The following is an 18,835-nucleotide window of genomic DNA, read 5'->3' on the forward strand; positions in this document are numbered from 1 at the left end:
ATGGGAATGGGAAAGATAGTAGAATGAATCAGCCATAACTTTCCTATGCTCATATATAAATACACTACCAGTGTAACTCTATATCATGTGCATCAACAATGGGAAGTTATGCTCTATGTATGTATAATATGTCAAAATACATCCTACTGTTATATATAACTAATAAGAACAAAAAATATATTTAAAGGAGCTACAAATGTTTAAAGAGTGTTGTTTTCAAAGTTAAATATGTAAAGGAAAATTACTTCTCAGAATCAACTAATGGTAGTTGGCCTGGTTTGGGGGTCTAGGCATTTATGTGTTTTAAATGAGCCTGAGGCAGTTCTGTTCACTGCCCCAATACTTTTGCCATACATCTTCTTCCATTATTCTTTCATTGTTAAAGAAGAATGCTTTGAACCCTTAATGAGCTCCAGGTGCTATATAATGTATACTGTGTCTATATTTTATGCATATTGTATCATTTGTATGTGTAATGACAGTAGACATTAATGAGACATGGTTCCCACCCTTAAGGAGTTTATGCCTTAGTATCCGGGATTATAGGTGGGCACCTACTTCCAATCCTTTGTCTGTCTCCCTCACTAGGCTATTAATGCAATAATTTATCTTGAAGTGTCTCTATTTCCAATAGGATAAGAGAATATGCCCACTGTATGTCTAATGGGTGAAAAGCCTCACCCTTTTCATCCTCGAGGACCTCAGTGCTCCACATCTCAGATCTAGAGACCTCAGAAAACTGTGGGCAATAGAGCTGTTTCCAGCAAAGAGGCAACTGGAAGTTCAGCACTCATACAAGTAAGGAAAGAGCAGTATACTTGGCTAGACTTGGTTGAAAAGGCTAAGCTCCACTGTCAAGAGAGTCAGCAAAAAGAGATCACAAAATTAAAATTAAAAATGGGATAGAGAAGGAAAGAGATGGCAAACTGCAGAGGTGGTGGGTAGACAATATGGCAGTAAAGATTAGAAGCAGCAGATCACACAAATCGCCAGCAGCAAGAGGTGAAAGCGGACAAAAGAGCTGGTAACAAAAAAAGACACACAAAAAAAAGACCAGAACAGCATTACAGCTTAAGAGTAAATAGAATCTTAGTAGCTCTTTCAGGCACCATGTGAGGAATTTGGAAAAGGAATGAGCCTAATCCTACCCTGAAAATAAATGTGTCACAAAGTAGAAGAGCAACTGATGTCTGAACCATTAGGGTAAATGATTATTTTCTGTTATTAAAATTACCATGCAATGGCTGGAGCTGTAGCTCAGTGGTAGAGCATTCACCTCGCAAGTGTGAGGCACTGAGTTTGATCCTAGCACTACATAAAAACAAATAAAGGCATTGAGTCCATATACAACTAAAAAAAAATTTTTTTTTAATTACCATGCAATTCCATCTAAAAACTTTGGAGTTTTAAGGGTGAAGAGTCATACAGAAGATGCCCTTTGAATACTCCTGAGGATACCAAATTGACAAGCCTCCTTTATGTTTGTATACAACATAACAGCTTTGTTTATGTATAGATGTAGTCTGTCAGATGGTGTCCCTCTCCTGGATGTCACTAATCACAAGAAAGTAGAACTCCCCACTTCACTCTCCATGGAAACCTTCCTGAGCTTGCCTTACACATTTACACTTAACACGTTTACATTCTGCCTCCATCCAAAGTGTGGAGATTAAATCTATATTAATGGATAATCCAGAAGGGAGTTCATGTAGGTATCCATCTCTAAATTTTATATCTCTTTTTTTCCTTATAAATTCCTTAAAGTTCTAATCTCTTATCCCTTCTAATAACCTATTATTTGGATGATCTAATATTTTGGAGTACATCAGCAAATATCTGCCTCAGCATACACAGAGGACTGCCATCAAGGCACCAGAAGTTATGCAAATCTGGATACCAGTTCCAAAAACCTACTTATTAATGCTTTCTTTAAATATTTTTTTTTAGCTGTAGATGGACACAATACCTTTATTTATTTATTTTTATGCTGTTCTAAGGATTAAACCAGGTGCCTCCCACGTGCTAGGAAAGCACTCTACCACTGAACTACAACTCCATCCCTTATTAATGCTTTTAATAAGTGTCAAGACTTGTTGAATCCTAAAGCTATTTGTTTCTCAAGATTGGTAGACATAACAGACTTGTCAACTTGAGGACAGTAAATAGGCCAACAATGTCAAGTGTGTCCTGGGTTGTGCTTCCTCTAAGAAACACAGAGACATATGAAGATATGATACATAGTCCCATCATATATAAAATTCAAATATCATCATTACCTCACTTATCTATCACTTATTGACTTTCTAGTTTATATTAGGCATTAGGAGACAAATCTTCCCAGTCCAATGGAGGAAAGAAACAATTAAGGTAAGATGAGGCATCTAGCACAGCACCTGGTAATTCCAGGTGCCAAATCCACGTTTGCTAAACTGAATGAGCACAGGTGTTCACATGACCACCAGGAGCTCAATGCAAGACTCATTGTCAAGAAATACAGGACACAAGGCTGGCAAGTTAGGGAGCTGGTTTTCACTGAATCATTCATGACTTTGTGTCATGAGGAGACATTTAATCACTCAATCAAAATGAGATTCATGAGACTCGTTCATGGGTATTTATGTCTGCCCAACATCACGTTATAATCTCTTCACTGAAGCCCTTAGATAATCTACATTTAGATAGAGGATGCTAAAAGTTTTATAAAAGATATTCATTCCAAAGTGAAGAAGCAGAACAACAGTGAAATTTTACAACATCAAGTATCATTACAATAAAGAACTCTAACAGATATTTCCGTATTCCTGCAGATGGTCCATAATAACAGTGCTTGGTTGAGCAGTTTATAATATGTCTTCCATAATGAGAGAGTCTTTCAACATATACTTTCTTTTATCCTTGACCATATAGGTCTCTTTCTATGGTGACTTTAAAATATTACAAGCTACCCAAAATTGTAGCATAATATTGAACCACAGGAACAGGGAGCCCTGTTATTTTAAACTAAAAATCTGGTCAAGTAAAACTGAGGGTGCAGCTCAGTGGTAGAGCACTTGCCTAACATATATGCAAGTTCATGGGTTCAGCATTGAAAAAGGGAGAGAGAGAGGAAGAGAGACAGAAAAGATGTGAGCAAAGATCTAACAAAGGATTTTCATGCTGCTTCTAGATATGAGAGTTACCTTAGGAGACACCGAACAGGAGGGACCCAGTCTCTTCTGTTCTCAGTTCATGTTAGTTGATACATTGAGGCAGTGTCTCTGCCTACCACCATGACCACTGTTTGAGTCAGCTTTTTTGCTGCTGCAACTAAAGGATCTGACCAGAACAACGGCAGAGGAGGAAGAGTTTATTTGAGGGCTCAGAGTTTCAGAGGTCTTAGTCCACAGAAGTCAGGCTCCATTCCTTGGGACTAGAGATGAGGCAGGACATCATGGCAGAAGAGTGTGGCAGAGGGAAGCAGCTCACATGATGATCCAGAAGCAGAGAGAAACTCCACTCTACTGATACAAAATATATACCCATAGCCCCGCCCAAATTCCCACCTCCTCCAGCCCTACCCTACCACTTGGATTAATCCCATCAGGGAGCATTTCACTGATTGGATTAAGACTCTTGCGACCCAATCATTTCTCCTCTGAACCTTCTGGCATCCTCACATGTGAGCTTTTGGGGGATACCTTATATCCAAACCATAACAGCCACCATGTCTACAGTTCCACAAGTAAGCATGTGGACCGTGAAGGGTTCAAGAATAGATAAGTGACCTGAGTTCATTCAATGGGACACAATGGTATGTGTGGATGCTTACACAATAACCATGTCCCAGTCCATCCCTTCTTCCTTAAAATTGAACTCTGATTTTGTTTAGCTATTGAATCACCTGAGCAACATACATGGACACATACCTAACTCCAAAGAATAAATGTTAATAAACCTAAAACTATTCAGGTCATCAAATTCCCCTTGGAAAGGACTGGCAAATTCTGAAGGTGTTCTCTAACATGGACCCATAAGAAATAAGGAGAGTCAGTTCTGAAGAGTTTTTCTGCACTCTCGAGAGAAGGCACAGATCAGGGACATATTCCTTCCTATCTCTGGATGTTGTCACAGGAAGACATGAGGCTGGGCACTGCTGCAATCATCTGAAACTAAGCAAAGGACAAGAGATCCATAGAGAAGTTGGTAAACGGCCCTGACATCTTTGATACCCTGAGTTAATGAACTCTGGAACTCCCCTTACCTATGAATTTCCTACCGTGTGAGAAAAGCAAACCTCTTTTTTTTTTGCAACCAAAACCGTCCTAACAGATATAGGCTCAAACCTAGAACTTTTGTTGCCACCCTTGGAAAGAAGTTCATCTTCCATTTGTGCATTAATCTGGTAGGGTGTGACCCTGGAGATCTTTCCACCTTCCATAAGGGAGGCAACATCAAGAAAATAAAAAAACAGAGAGGAAAACAGTGCCAAGAAATAGAAAGACACAAATTCTCAGTGACATAGTTTAAGAACATAGATATAGTTTTGCATGAAGCTGCCCCTAACTTTTTCAGTCATGTGAACTGAAACAGTCCCTTTTTTGCTTATGCTAGTTTTGAGTTGTCTCTCTTCCAATTGCAATTTTACAATAACTCATGTGCCCAGGGAGGGAAGGGGGAAGAAAAACTTATTGAGATGACATTTGGAAAACTCCTAGCACAGTGTGGGGTGCATACTAGGCACTCAATAAATGAGGAGGAACCTAAATTCATTTTCAGTGCCTTTTCTTACCCTTCAGTCAAATCATCATCATGAGTAATATTAAAAGAGTATTAAAAAATGGGAGTTCATAACCCACTTGAAGCAAAGTGTGAAAGATGATATATCAAGAACTATGTAATGTTTTGAACAACCAACAATAAAAAAAAATAAAATAAATAAAAGAGTATTAAAACTCTCCAGTTCCCACCCCACCCCCATCTCAACTGGTCTACAAACTTCAAATAAAACATTCAAATGCCCATAGCAGCCTCCAAAACAATTTAGGAGAAAAAAGAAGTAAGGTCATCAGTGAGTATGACCTCTCCTTATTTCCCTACCAAAAAAAAAATTCCTTTTATATATTAGGGTCCTAATATAAATTATCCCTAGCTGTTTCATCCTCCAGTTCTGCCCACTGGCCAGGAGTGATTCCAAACATTTTATCAATTATAATCACATTCAGAAGTCAAGTCTGGTTCAGTCCTCTATCTTAGCACATTTGGTTTATTTGCTAATATTTGGCTAAGAGATTTCAAGTCCCTGGACATGAGAAATATTCTCATTGAATCCTTAGTATCTAATGCAGTATCTTACATACTGAGGGCACATGAAGATGTTTGTTAATTGAACAGGTGAATTAATTCAGTCTCAGGCTCCCTTAATTTATGTAAGAAAAAAGGTGGGGATATTCTTTGAAGATGAACCATGCTAGAGAGTTCAAACACATAAGATTACTTATTGATAAAGAGTGTGAGACTGAGGGTGTAGTTCAGCAGTAGAGAGTAAGACTTTTGTTCAACACTCAGCACCAAAAGGAAAGAGAAAGGAAGGAAGGAAGGAAGGAAGGAAGGAAGGAAGGAAGGAAGGAAGGAAGGAAGGAAGGAAGGAAGGAAGGCCTTGATTGCAAACAGCAGAAGCTAACTCTCGATGATTAATTAGAAAATGAGTTTATTAAAAAGATATTGGGAGGTAGGCATGGTGGCACATGCCTATAATACTAGCAACTTGGGAGGCCAAGACAAGGAGGATCACAAGTTTGCAGTCATGGTAACTTAGTAAGACCCTGTCTCAAAATGAAAAGAGGAGGAGCTCTATCTAGTGGCAAAATGCCCTGAGTTCATCCTCAGTACCACACACACAAAAAAAAAAAAAGATTGGGTAGTTGGGAGGTCTGGGGAACCACATGCAAGTCTTACCTTTGAGAAACAAAGCCCAATTGCAAACCACAGGTGAGAAAAATCTTCACCCCAACACATATGGAAGAAAATGCAGTGATGGCCAATGGAGCCATCAGAGATGGAAGCTCCACTCCTAGCAATTTTCTCATGTTCTTCATGGCTGACCTGCAGACCAATACAGGTAGGTGCATCTGATGGGCAAAATCGCAGTCCATTCTTATGTTCTACCTGCAAGGTGGCTTGGAATTTGAGTCTACACTAGGGAGAAATTTTTCATCATAGGAGAGGTTTCCTTAAATGTAGGGGGAAAAAAAAACCCAAATGACAGTCATGAATATTAGATACGGAAAATGACAAACCCCAAAAGTAGTGAGACCCAGGGAAAGGGGAGTGAGAAGGAAAGCCATACACTGAGAGCATTGATTCTTTCCCAATACATACTTTACTGGTGATAAAACAAACCCTGAGGAACAGGTATCAAACCTGGAAAGGCCCTCTCTGGGAAGAGGCTGAGCATTAATCCTTCTGTAAACAAATCCTTTCCAGATACCAACCATTGACCCCAGGCCCCCATCAGGTCCAGTATAATAAATTTCAGAAACTGTCCGCTGACCCTAGACTCCCTCCCATTTCATCCTGTAAAACAAACCCTAAATTCCTAAGCACTAAAACTGATGCCTTCACTGATTGATAGAACAAATACCAAATTTTCTGCCCCCCAAAATTAATATGCTCATACACAATGGAATTTTACTCAGCATTAAAAAAGAACAAAATCATGGCATTTACAGGTAAACGGATGACATTGGAGAAGATAATACTAAGTTAACCAATCCCAAAACATCAAATGCAGAATGTTTTCTCTGATATAAGGGGGGTGACTCATAGTGGGGTAGGGAGGGAGAGCATGTGAGGATTAGATTAATTCTAGATAGGGAAGAGGGGTGGGAAGGAAAGGGAGGGGGAAGGGGATTAGCAAGGATGGTGGAATGTGATTGTCATCATTATATAAAGTACATGTATGAAGACACGAATTGGGTGTCAACATACCTTATGTACAGAGATATGAAAAATTGTGGTACATATGTGTATTAAGAATTGTAATGTAAAAAAAAGTACATCTATAATGGCATAAATTGGCATGAACATACTTTATATACAGAGATATGAAAAATTGTGCTCTGTATGTGTAATAAGAATTGTAATGCTTTCCACTGCTGTCGTGTATTTAAAAAATAATAATAATAAAATCAATTAAAAAACAATCATAGGGTAAAATAATTAACTGCTGTGTTAAATTATGATCAAAATTTCAAATTCTCTGATGTAATAAAAATAAAAATATGTTTAGTAACTTGTTAAAATATTTTATGATCTTCACCTGGAGCATCAAAAATAAATAAAAAGGTCTATGTTAAAAAAAAATGATATGCTCCCTAGACCACCTCTCAGAATAACCTATATAAGCCCAGGCCCTTTCTTTGTTTGGGGGCTCATTTTCCACCAGGAAAGTGGGTCCCACCACGGCTCATTTCATTCCTGCATCCCCTGCTCCTGTGTGAAACTTCGTTCCTGAATAAAGCACTGAGCACTGTCTCAGTCTTTTTGCGCTAACAATGAATGTTATGCATGTCCACTATCTTAGAACTTGGAATTTTAGGCAAAGTCATCTGCATGAATGATTCCCACATCATCTGGACCAAAGCCTACAAAGAAGGCAATGATTGACTCCAAGTCCTTGTGAGGGACCTGTTCTGACTCTTCTGTTCTCCTCTGGTCTTCTCTCTGGCACTAGCCACCTAGGCTGACCTTCATGGAGGTAAAAAGAAACTAAATAAATGTGAGAAAGGCTTTGTGTAAGAAATTTGCCTCAAATACTAATCGGCAAAAGGGAATGCTTAGTCAGGCATGGTGGCCCATACCTGTAATCCCAGTGGCTCAAGAGGCTGAGGCAGGAGGATCAAAGCCAGTCTCAGCAAAAGTGAAGCGCTAAGCAAATCAGTGAGACCCTGTCTCTAAGTAGAATACAAAACAGGGCTGGGACGTGGCTTACTGTTTGAGTAACCCTGGGTTCAATCCCCAATAAAAAAAAAAGTGAATGCTAAGCAATTTGCACCTTGTGAAGTAGGATTCTATTTCATTTTACACCAAGGTAACTGAAGAACACAGAATTTCTTTCAGCCTGTGAAGAATAATAGATGGTCCTCAATTTACAGTGTTTTGACTTAGAATTTTTTTTTTTTACTTTACTATGTGGGCCGCCTTTTGTTTTGTTTTGTAATTTACAATAACTTTGGCTTAAAATAAAAGGGATTGTATTGCATTTTCACTTTCAGTACTGTTAGTCACCTTTTTGTTGCTATGACCAAAATACCTGGCAAGAACAACTTATAGGGGAAAGGTTTATTTTGACTCATGGTTCCAGAGTTTTCAGTACAAGGTTGGTCAGCACCATTGCTCTGGACCTAAGTGAGGCAGAACATCATGGTAGAAGGCATGATAGAGGAAAGCTCATGACAGCCAACAAGAAGAGAGGGAGAGAGAGAGAAAGAAAGAAAGAGGAAAGAGAGGGGCCAGGTATAAGAGATAGACCCTAAGGGAATGCCCCCAGTGACCTACTTCCTCCAACAATGCCCCTTCTGCCTACAGTTTCCACCACTCCTTGTAGTTCATTCAGCTATCAATGGATTAATCCACTGATGAGATCAGAGCCCTCATGATACAATCACTTCCCAAAGTGATTGCTGGGGAGGACATTTCTGATCCAAACCTAATGAGTACAGTATTCAACAAATTATAGGAGACAGTCAAGACTTTATTATAATATGATTTTGCCCAACTGTAGGCTAATGTAAGTGATCAAAGCATCTTTAAAGTGAGCAAAGCCAAGCTATAGTATTTGGAAGCTTAGGTACATTAAATGCATTTTTAATTGAAATACTGGTTTTATTTCACATGTATACATTAATGCATTTTTTAAATTTTTAAAAATTTTAAATGCATTTTTTTGATTTGATATTTTCAACTTACAGTGGGGTCACAATTCTAACATAAGTCACAAAGTATCTATCCTAGAATTCAGTACCACAACTGCAGATTCAACTGCTTGCTACCTACCTATTCTAAATGATCCTGTTGCATTCTGACAACATTTTAAGTCCTCTGGCACTTGTGTATTTAAAACTTCTCAATTAAAATTCAAAATATTTTTATTTCTGCATGCTTCTTTCCATTTTCCAGCAGTTTATTACAGTAGAGTTTCCAAAAATGCTTCTTTAACAAAATAATATAGATTTTACAAAAGCTTAAATTATCTACATTCTCTGCCTTTATTGACCTTGAGTCCCGTGTATCACACTTGCTGGGAAAGATTTCTGTGAAATAACTCAAACAAATAATTATAGCATGCCACAAAATATATATAATGCTCTTTAACCAGCATAGCAACATTTACCCTTAGAAACACTAGTTTCCTGTAATTACTGCTTATATGAAAATAAACCTCAGCTGAAAGCTATGAGAAAAATCAATTCAAAATAGAACCTCCAACTTGCCAACACTGCAGAGATGTTTACCAATATGTACACACCATTTATGTGCCCTGCCCACTGAAAAAACACGAATGGTTCACAAATTGCTCCAAGAATAAATCTTATTGACAAGGCAACAAAATGGAATTGAAAAATACAGTCAGCTCAATAATTTGTTGCCAAATTATCCACCATAATCAGTAATTACTGATTTCATGATTTCTAGCAGGTGCTAAATGTATTTTGTTGATATCCCACAGTGAGGATGCTGTTAGTTTTTGTTCCCTTATGTCTTTTAATGGAAGGCAGCTGTTGTCAGGGCAAGACATAGGTATGAATCCTGGCTCTGGCTCTTGCTATCTGCTAGACTTTGGGTAAACTATTTTACCTCTCTAAGCTTCCATTTTTTCCATCTTGGAACTAGTATAGCTCAGGCTTTTAGAGCCAAACCAAAGGCATTAACCAGCAGGAATATAATGTGTTAATATACATTAAGGTACACCCAGCGCCAATGGTAGGAATAAATATTAATTGCCATATGAACTGACAAGCTTCTTTTGCATTGAGCTAGTATGCGTATAACAGAGCATGAGAAGACTGGATCAGGATTGCAAACTAAGAATCTACTAAAAGCTTCTTCCTCATCTTGAATTCCCATAAATGACAAGAAAAAATTTTAATTGAAACCAGCAGTAGAAAGCAAGACTTGGTGCCTACAATAAACCAGATATTATAGAAATGTGTGAAAATTAAAAGCAGATGGCTTCATATGGAAAGAAGAAATACTAGCCAAAACTGATAAAGGAGGGTCTCTAGGCTCCAAGCTGCAAGGCCATAAACGAAAAAGAACAAGAGAGAATCCAGGTCAACCAGACAGTGACTGATCTAGGTAGAAACATCCAGGAACTTTGAACACATTGTCCCTCTCCTTCTGGTGCCACACATGTGCACTAGAGGCTTCTGCCCTGAGATAGGAGCAGTACATATCCAGGAACATACTAGTCCTGCTGCTGGGAATGAGGGGCATACTCACTGCCACCCAGAAGGAAAGGGGAGGCTTCAGGACAGCCTCCCTGCAATCCTGGAAACAACCCAGATCAGCAGATATATCAGAAACAGGTTAACACAGAAGCTTAGATTCCAGATAAGCATGCAACCAAACCCAGCAAATACATAAGTCTCGCCAGCAACCCGCCCAGATGAGATGAACTGGGTTCAAAAGAACTGGCTGCAACATTAAGCTAAGAAAACAGGAAGAAATCACGTAACCCACGGACATGAGTTTTTCAGATGGAGGGAGGGACTGCTCTGTGACCTCAAGGGTCCTCTTCCACGCTGGAAGGCAAGAGAAAGAGTGAACTCGGAATAGCTTTATTTATAGGGAAAAAACAACAAAGGATTTTCTATGCAATATTCTACATCAAATAAGGCAGGGGATAAGGTTTCAAAGGGGGTTGCCCAATCCCATTGGTTAACACTCAAGTGCAGAACTAAAGCAAATTTCTTTGCCCAGGAAAGGTGAAGGCCACTTGCTTGGCATACCACACGCGTTCAATGCCAAACCGACACCCCCTTTACTCAAGGCTGAGCGGGGATGCTTAGCTCATGGGCAGAGCAGCCTCCCACACATAAGGAAAAGTAAGGCACTAAGTGAAGACACCATGTTCCAAATATGGACAAACAGCCATTTGACAAATGGAACAAATAAATGAAACTTTAAAAAAAAAAAGTAAGGAATACATAGCTGACATCCTGAGAATAACAGCTCCTTTTAACTAAAAGGGATTATTATGAACAGGAACTAGGGATCTTGGAAAGGAAGACTCCATCACTGGAATTTTTTAAAACTCAGAAAGTGTGCTGCCTAGCAGAAAAGATATAACTGGAAAATAATTACTTAGTTGGATGATATATGAGGGATCCTCCCAGAACATAGCTCACAAGAGCCAAATAAATGGAAAATGTTTTTAAAATTCAAATGTTCCAACATCTAATTAGGAAGAATTACAAAAAGAGAATGAAGGTAAGTATTCACAGAAATGACAGTGAAAAAATTCCAAAAAATGTAAAAAAAAAAAAAAAAAAAAGGAGGCAATGAGCTCAACAAATGTCTGAGATAAATGAAAACAGAGAATCACCTAGATAAGCCAAGATGAAACTAGGGATAGAAATTACCTACAAAGAAGTATAAATCAGATTGTCATTAATTTTTCTCAGGGGCAATTACAGATGCAAAAATACACCGAAGCAGTATTTTCAATTTTTTGTGATAAAATAATTCTGATTTTCAAAATTTACAACCTTTCATGGTATCCTGAAGACATAAAGACATACTTGTCTGTGCCAATAACACTCCTGCAAACATGGTGACCCTTCCTGAGACCCACCAGATGTTCTGTAAGAAGTGTGCAAATCCCAACCCCATAAAGCAACCCAGTACAAGAAGGGGGAGGATTCTCTGCATGCACAAGAAAAGGAGCCTCATGACAGCAAACAGTGGCCATGGTGGACAGAATAAGCCCATTTTCAGGAAAAAGGCTAAAACAACCAAGAAGACTGTGGTGACACTTCAGTGTGTTGAGCCCAACTGCAGATTTGAGGGAAAGCTGGCTGTTAAGAGACTCAAGCATTCTGAACTGGAAGGAGATAAGGAGAGAATGGATGGAGTGATCCAGATCTAAGGTTCATTGTTTGTTTTGTTATGAAGATGATAAAATGTTGAGATTGTGTTCAAAAAAGAAGAAAGAAATAAAGACACATCAGACATGCAATGATTTACACGAAGCTTGTCACCCTTTCACCCATTCTTTACTTTGTGAAAGGATACAAGAAAACCAGCCCCAATCACAAGAAAGAAGAGAGAGAAAGGAAGGAAGGAAGGAAGGAAGGAAGGAAGGAAGGAAGGAAACCTAATTCAAGAGAAATAATATATTCACAATGGTGGTGAAAAGCTAAAAATTCTTACCATTAAGTCTAAAGTAAATTCTGAATATAAACAAACAAAAAGTAGTGACAACTCCAAATTATCTTGACATGGAAAATGGTTAAGAAGAGGGAACCTAAAGAACTTAATCTTCACCTAAAATTCAGGTCAGGGGAGAGAGGATAAAGAAAAGAAAAAGGAAAATTAAGAATGTTAGAAAAAAAATCCAACACAATCACACAAAAAATGTGAAAGTTAAATAATCTATTAAAAGACAGAGACTTTATATTTTTAAATTTTATCTTTATTGGTGCATTATAATTAGACATAATAGTGGGACTCATTATGCCATATTGAATATGCACAAGACATATTTGATCAATCTCATTCCCTAGTGCTTTCCCTTTCTCTTCCCTTCCCCCCCCCATATCTACTTGCTCTACTCTACTGATCTCCCTTCCATTACTAGTAGTAGTAGTAGTATTGCATTATAATTATACTCATATAATTATAATAATTGGGAATCGCTGTGGTGTACTCAAAGCATAAGTTGGTAGATTTCATTCCCCAGAACTTCGTTGTGCCCTCCCCTCCCTCTTTCCTTTCAATTCCCTTTCTCTATTTCATTAGTCTCCCTTCTATTTTCATGAGGTTCCCACACACACACCTTTCTTTTATTTTTATTTTTCTTTCCTCTAACTTCCACATATGGGAAAAAACATTTGACCTTAGACTTTTTGAGTCTGGCTTATTTTACTTAGCATGATGTTCGGTTCCATTCATTTGCTTGCAAATGACATAATTTTATTCTTCTTTATGGTCAATAAAACCCCATGGATGTATAACTAATGTGATCCTGCAATTTGTACACGAGGAAAAATGAGAATTCATATCCCATTTGAATCAAATGTGTGATATGTCAAGATCATTGTAGCACGGCTCGCCTGGCATGCGCGGGGTGCTGGGTTCGATCCTCAGCACCACATAAAAATAAAATAAAGATGTTGTGTCCACCGAAAACTGAAAAATAAATATTAAAAAATTCTCTCTCTCTCTCTCTTAAAAAAAAGTAAACAGTTTGGGTTTGTTATTAATGGAACAAGATGTTATTAGAAGATTATAGCAGAGAACTAGCATAACTGAATTTACATATTTTAAGGATTACTCTGGCTGCTGGGTAACATCAGAGAAAGACAAGAATGAAGGCAGAAACTAAATGGGAGGCCATAGCAGTAGACCATGTATGCAGTAGAGTTTGATTGACTTGACAGTGAATCACATGGGGTTCAGGGAGAGGCTTAGATAAAACAGAGATATTAAAGAAACTCTTGGCTATCTGGCTGGAGAAACTGGATGGATGGTATTGCCACTTATAGAGGTAATTGTTGAATCCAGATGATGGGTACATGGGGATCCATTATGTGTCTCCTCTACTCTTGAGAATATAAAACTGTAATTTAAAAAAAAAAGGCTTTTTTTTAGAGAAAAGTAGAATAGAACAAATATTATTGAAAATTTGCCGCGCTGGGGTTGTGGCTCAGTGGTAGAGCGCTCTCCTCGAACATGTAAGACTCTGGGTTCGATCCTCAGCACCACATAAAAAAAATAAATAAACAAACAAAATAAAGGTGTTGTGTCCAACTACAACTAAAAAAGAAAAAAAGAAAATTTGCAAACCAAAGAAAATGCTGCTAATGAGTTAGAATATTTTCCTATATTCTAATATACCCATGCATCTATTTGTTTTTATAAAATTGAGAATATAAAGTTGCCATGTAGTAATCTAATATTTTCAATTAGTAATAGAACATGTTTATTATCCCCATATCCTTAAAAATTCCTTAGAGCATAGTTTTTGATGGTTACATTTTGTCCCAGCTTATGTCAAACATAATTTAAATTGTGTAATTCCAGAAACTTAATGAATTTCTAAATGATTAATCAATCATTAATCATTATTAATAAATTAATAAGTTAGTCAATTTTAAGAATTCCTGGAACTGTATCAGTCAGTCAATATGTACAAGATTCTGCTAAGGTATGCAATGAAAATCAAGAAAGATCAGTTTATGATTTATTTGCCATACTTATGACACCAAATATTTCACGTGATCAGAAATGGATTTATTTATAGCATAAATACAGATTTTTATGGATAATAAAATAGAAAATGACATACATAGAAAGATTTCTATTTGCTCTAGATTCCACAGAATTTCATTATTTTGTTTGAGGTAAATTCTGAGAACATAAGGCATACCCCATATGTTCGTGATGGATGTAAACATAAAAGATAAATAAAATCTAAATAAAGATTTTGAATTGTTTTACATTTTTTACTTCTCCAGGTCTCTTGAAATATCCTACAGCAAATAACTGAAAATAATCTACTGTCAACTTATACATAAAGCATTTGATTAAAAACTCTGAAAGTGAATTTATTGCTATAAAACATCAGATTGAAGAATATTCACTAATATTAGTACCTAACAAGCAAAGCATGTCCAGAGTCACCTTTTATATTCCTAGGCCTAGATCTTTTCCCAGTTCAGGAACACAGGAATTCACAGGAGGCAATGGCCTAAAATAATTTTTGTTATCTACAATTATAAGTACTTAGAAGTTCTAGAGACTTCAAATGAATTTCCCTCAAAGGTAAACGTATATTCTTTACCTGTGAAAAAAATCAGTCAAAAGCAGACATTAAAATTTGGGTTTCTTAATTATCCACTGGCTCAAGATATTAAATATTTAGTATATAAATTTCTAGAAAGCTGGAATGGAATCAAAAGCATTTCCATTAACTCGGCTAATAAAATAAAATTTCTTTTCCTAGAGATTGAGTTTTAACAATGTGCATTCCAGTCAACACTGGCATCCCTGGACAGAATGCGATGAAGTGGTTTTCAGCAAATCCTGGTTCCAAACAGACCAGGAACTTTCTGTTTATTCTGAAAACACTTGATACCTGGAGTTGTCCAAGGAGTACTTTTTAAAAATACTTTGAAAATATTTAACTATTTCCAGTACCTGAAAGCTGAAAATAATAGCAATATTCCTTTTGCCCATTCTTACCCAAAAGTCTCACAATTTCCATGATACAATTTAATCTCTCTTTGCATTCTGAAGACTTGTAAGTGAACTTCTGAGTGTCTTAATGTAAAACCAAGTTTTTTATTTAGTTATGGCTACAGGCAGCTCTATAGAGTTCCAAGTACACCCTTGAAAAAGAATATAAAAGTTTAAAAATCTATTATCTAGATAGAAAGCATGATTGACATAATATCAAATATAATTGACTTTTTATTCAGTAAAATAAAAATAAAAGCATTACAATGGGGTGAATGACAATGATGTCCTTTTCATAAGGACATTAGAATATTATTATTCTTTTCTTTCCTGTCTTGTCACTATTCTCAGCAAGGTTGATGGTTTTAGAAGATGCTAGAACAGATGTACTGACTCTGTGGAGACTTCTTTGACCAGCATCTAATAAGGCCATTGTAATTTTAGGCTTACTTGGTATTTCTAGACATTGCCTGAGGAAAAAAGGGTGCATGTTTGAGCACTATTTCATTTGGTTTTGAAAATGAATGTTCTGATTTATGTTCTTGGTAGATTTTTTTTTTACTTTGAATCTAACATCTTGTTTTAAATATAAAAGGCTGATCATTACCTTGATATTTTCAGGAATATTACAAAAGTTTGGACAACCTTAGGACAGCCAAACACCTTTGTGTTTTATAGTCATGCAGTTCTCTCTCTAGAATGCAAAGGGATAAAATAAGGTTGAAGGGCAAGATAATTCAATCTTCACCTTTCTCTTATTAACAGATAATATAACAAACCACCAACTCATGAGAGACTCAATACCAAGCCCACAAAATTTGAAAAATCTTGCTCTATGGCGAAATATCATCGGCACTTTCTCAGAACAATTGCTAATGGGAGTTCCAGCCTTAGCATACTAGGCAACATTTCCTTCATGCTTCCTTCTCAGACTTAGTCATCTCTGCCTTCGCCTCTGGTAACCCAGTGTTCCTCTGTGCATCCCTAGGGCCAGTTACCATCACGTTCCCAGTCTACAAAACATATCCAGGCACGGAGCAGTCTTTGAAATCAAAGGCACACCATGCTCAGACCTACTCTAAACACTGCATGCGTTTCTGATCCAAACTTTTGATCTGCCATTTGTTCTCTTTCCCTTCTCTCCTGGGATCCTGGCCCAGATGGCACTTTTTCGTTGGTGGTATGCCCTGCTCCTGTCAAAGAAAAACAAAAGTTTTAATTTCTAAATATGGAAGCAATGATTCAGAACTGATGATATTTCATTATATAAGGTAATTTATTTCTCAAGATATTTCAGATTTGGATATGTTACCATAACTCTGATCATTCTTCAGCTTGTGTATGTTGATTAAACTATAAATATTTTAGCAATTGATTCACTCGTGTTTTAAAGACACCATGCACTTACAAAAACACAAGACTCATTATCCATAGAATATTTCATGTGGGTTAAGCAAGATACTTTTATATGTGTGAAGGGAATACAAAAAGTTAACAGATGGGGTATATTTGCATTAGTATCTTTCTCAAAGAAATGAGGAGGTAAAACAATTTTTCTTAGGAAGTTACTTGGCAACAAACCCCAATAGGTTAAATTTTGAATGATGAGAATTAAATAGCAGAATAGAAGCCAATTCTCATTTAAGTGCCCCCATGCATGGTTCCCAACCATACTAGAGAAAGAAGAAACTAAATGTATTGAGTAGGATGCTTGGTCTAAGAAAATATTTTAATATGAGGATAATAAATTAGAGTGGGAAGAAAAAAAGTTGTGATCCTACTGTGGTAAATGGCACAAATTAACTAATTATACTTTCAAACAAAATTCAAAAGAAAAAAAAATGTGTATGGTCTATTATTGTAAGGGATTGTGCAGGGTCCCAGAAGAGATACAAAGATGAGTTCATTTCCTTAAAGAGTTAAGACAGCTCTCCTCCCTAAAGGAATTCAGCAACTTCCTCTACAAGGTTTGAGGGCCCCCAGTATGTCTCCTTACACCTCATAATCCAGTGATGCCAACTACATAGCATGCTGGGGTGGGTTTGTTTGTTTTCTATCTTTGCACATGCTGTTCCATAGCTACCCAGCTACGTACTTCTCATCCTTCAAATCCTGTGGCAGCTCTTTCCTCTTCTGTAGGAGAATTTGCAGGTGCCAGCTTCCGGTTGGTACTGCAAATGAGCCTTCAGCAAGTCACAACCTTCTCTACTGACTGATTCTCCAGTTGAAATACAGTTTCTGGCTTGTTACCATGTCCTAGCAGAGACTGAATGCCAGACATGGGGCAGTAAGTGACCACATGTAAATGACCTATGATATGCAGAGTTTTAAACATAAAAAGTAATCATTACATGGATATTTTCATGAATACGTAAATAAAAGCATTAAAAGAGGCTATTCTACAGGCCACATTACAAAGTATTAAAAGTATAAAGATTTCTTTGATCCCCAAATCACAAAATTGACTATGTACTGTAAGTTGGAAATGATACAGTGAGGATGAGTCAAACATGTTTGGGAGGTACAAACAGGAAGCACAATTTCCCATGGTTCCTGCCCTGATGTTTTCAACATCTCCCTCAATCCATCTATGGTGTTGTAGGGAGTCTCTGGGATGAGTCAAGACAGGAGGAAAATTCCTGGACATGGTAACAGATGGGATCTGCAAAGGGTCCTTCAGGCCATGAAGGACAGTGGTTAATGTAAATCCACCTCATGGGCAGGACTTTGAGAAGTATATCCACTGTCTACTTCATGAAAAAGGAAAAATAGTGGAGATCTAGACCAATACTGACTCAAAGTCAGGAGCTAACAGTATTGGCTGGATGGTCAGGGAGACTTGACAAGAGCAAAATTGGAAAATGATGATAAGGATGAGTAGGAGAGAGAGATCACTTCAATGGAAACTCTTGAAAACCAGGTGGACAAAATGATCTATTCAGTTTCTTTCAGGCTGCCTCTTTCCATCACCTCCTCAGTGCTTGTTCAGTGGACCCAGGTAAATTGGTCACAGTAGCAGGAATGAAGACTGTGCCTGGGCTCACCAAAGCTTGCCAAGCTACACACCTGCTGAGTGCCCAGTCGGCCAATAAAAAAAAAAAAAAAGGCCAACACCAAACCCCAGAGGCCCAGCCAGTCACCTGGAGGTATATAAAGCTACCATGGCCTTCTTCCATGATGGAAATTGTATGACTTTGTCCTCGTGTGTTAAGAGTCATATTATGGGTACAGATTTATCTTCCCTACCTGAAGTGCTTTCCATAAGTGGATTGGCAGAAGGCTTTAATTATTGTCACTAATGTCCTGCACAAATTTTCCATCCAGAAGAAATATTTTCAAGCTAAGGAAGAAAGACAATGAGCTGCATGTCATTCACTGGTTTTATCGTCCAAAAATA

General features: G+C 37.5%; 1 long non-coding RNA gene and 1 pseudogene across 1 annotated transcript; one reads left to right on the top strand and one right to left on the bottom strand.

The window, feature by feature from the left end:
- Window positions 1-11,809: 11,809 nt before the first annotated feature.
- Window positions 11,810-12,127, top strand: LOC124103870 (large ribosomal subunit protein eL42-like; annotated as a pseudogene).
- Window positions 12,128-14,431: 2,304 nt separating this feature from the next.
- LOC124103884 (uncharacterized) lies at window positions 14,432-18,533 on the bottom strand. The gene is made up of 2 exons (XR_006855307.2): window positions 17,534-18,533; window positions 14,432-16,631 (listed from the first exon to the last, which is right to left on the bottom strand). It is a non-coding gene; the product is annotated as an uncharacterized LOC124103884 (long non-coding RNA).
- Window positions 18,534-18,835: the final 302 nt, after the last annotated feature.

Source organism: Marmota monax, unplaced genomic scaffold, assembly GCF_021218885.2.
Source record: "Marmota monax isolate L192 unplaced genomic scaffold, Marmota_monax_Labrador192_F-V1.1 WCK01_AAM20220418_F8-fsc00063, whole genome shotgun sequence".
NCBI classification, from domain to species: domain Eukaryota; kingdom Metazoa; phylum Chordata; class Mammalia; order Rodentia; family Sciuridae; genus Marmota; species Marmota monax.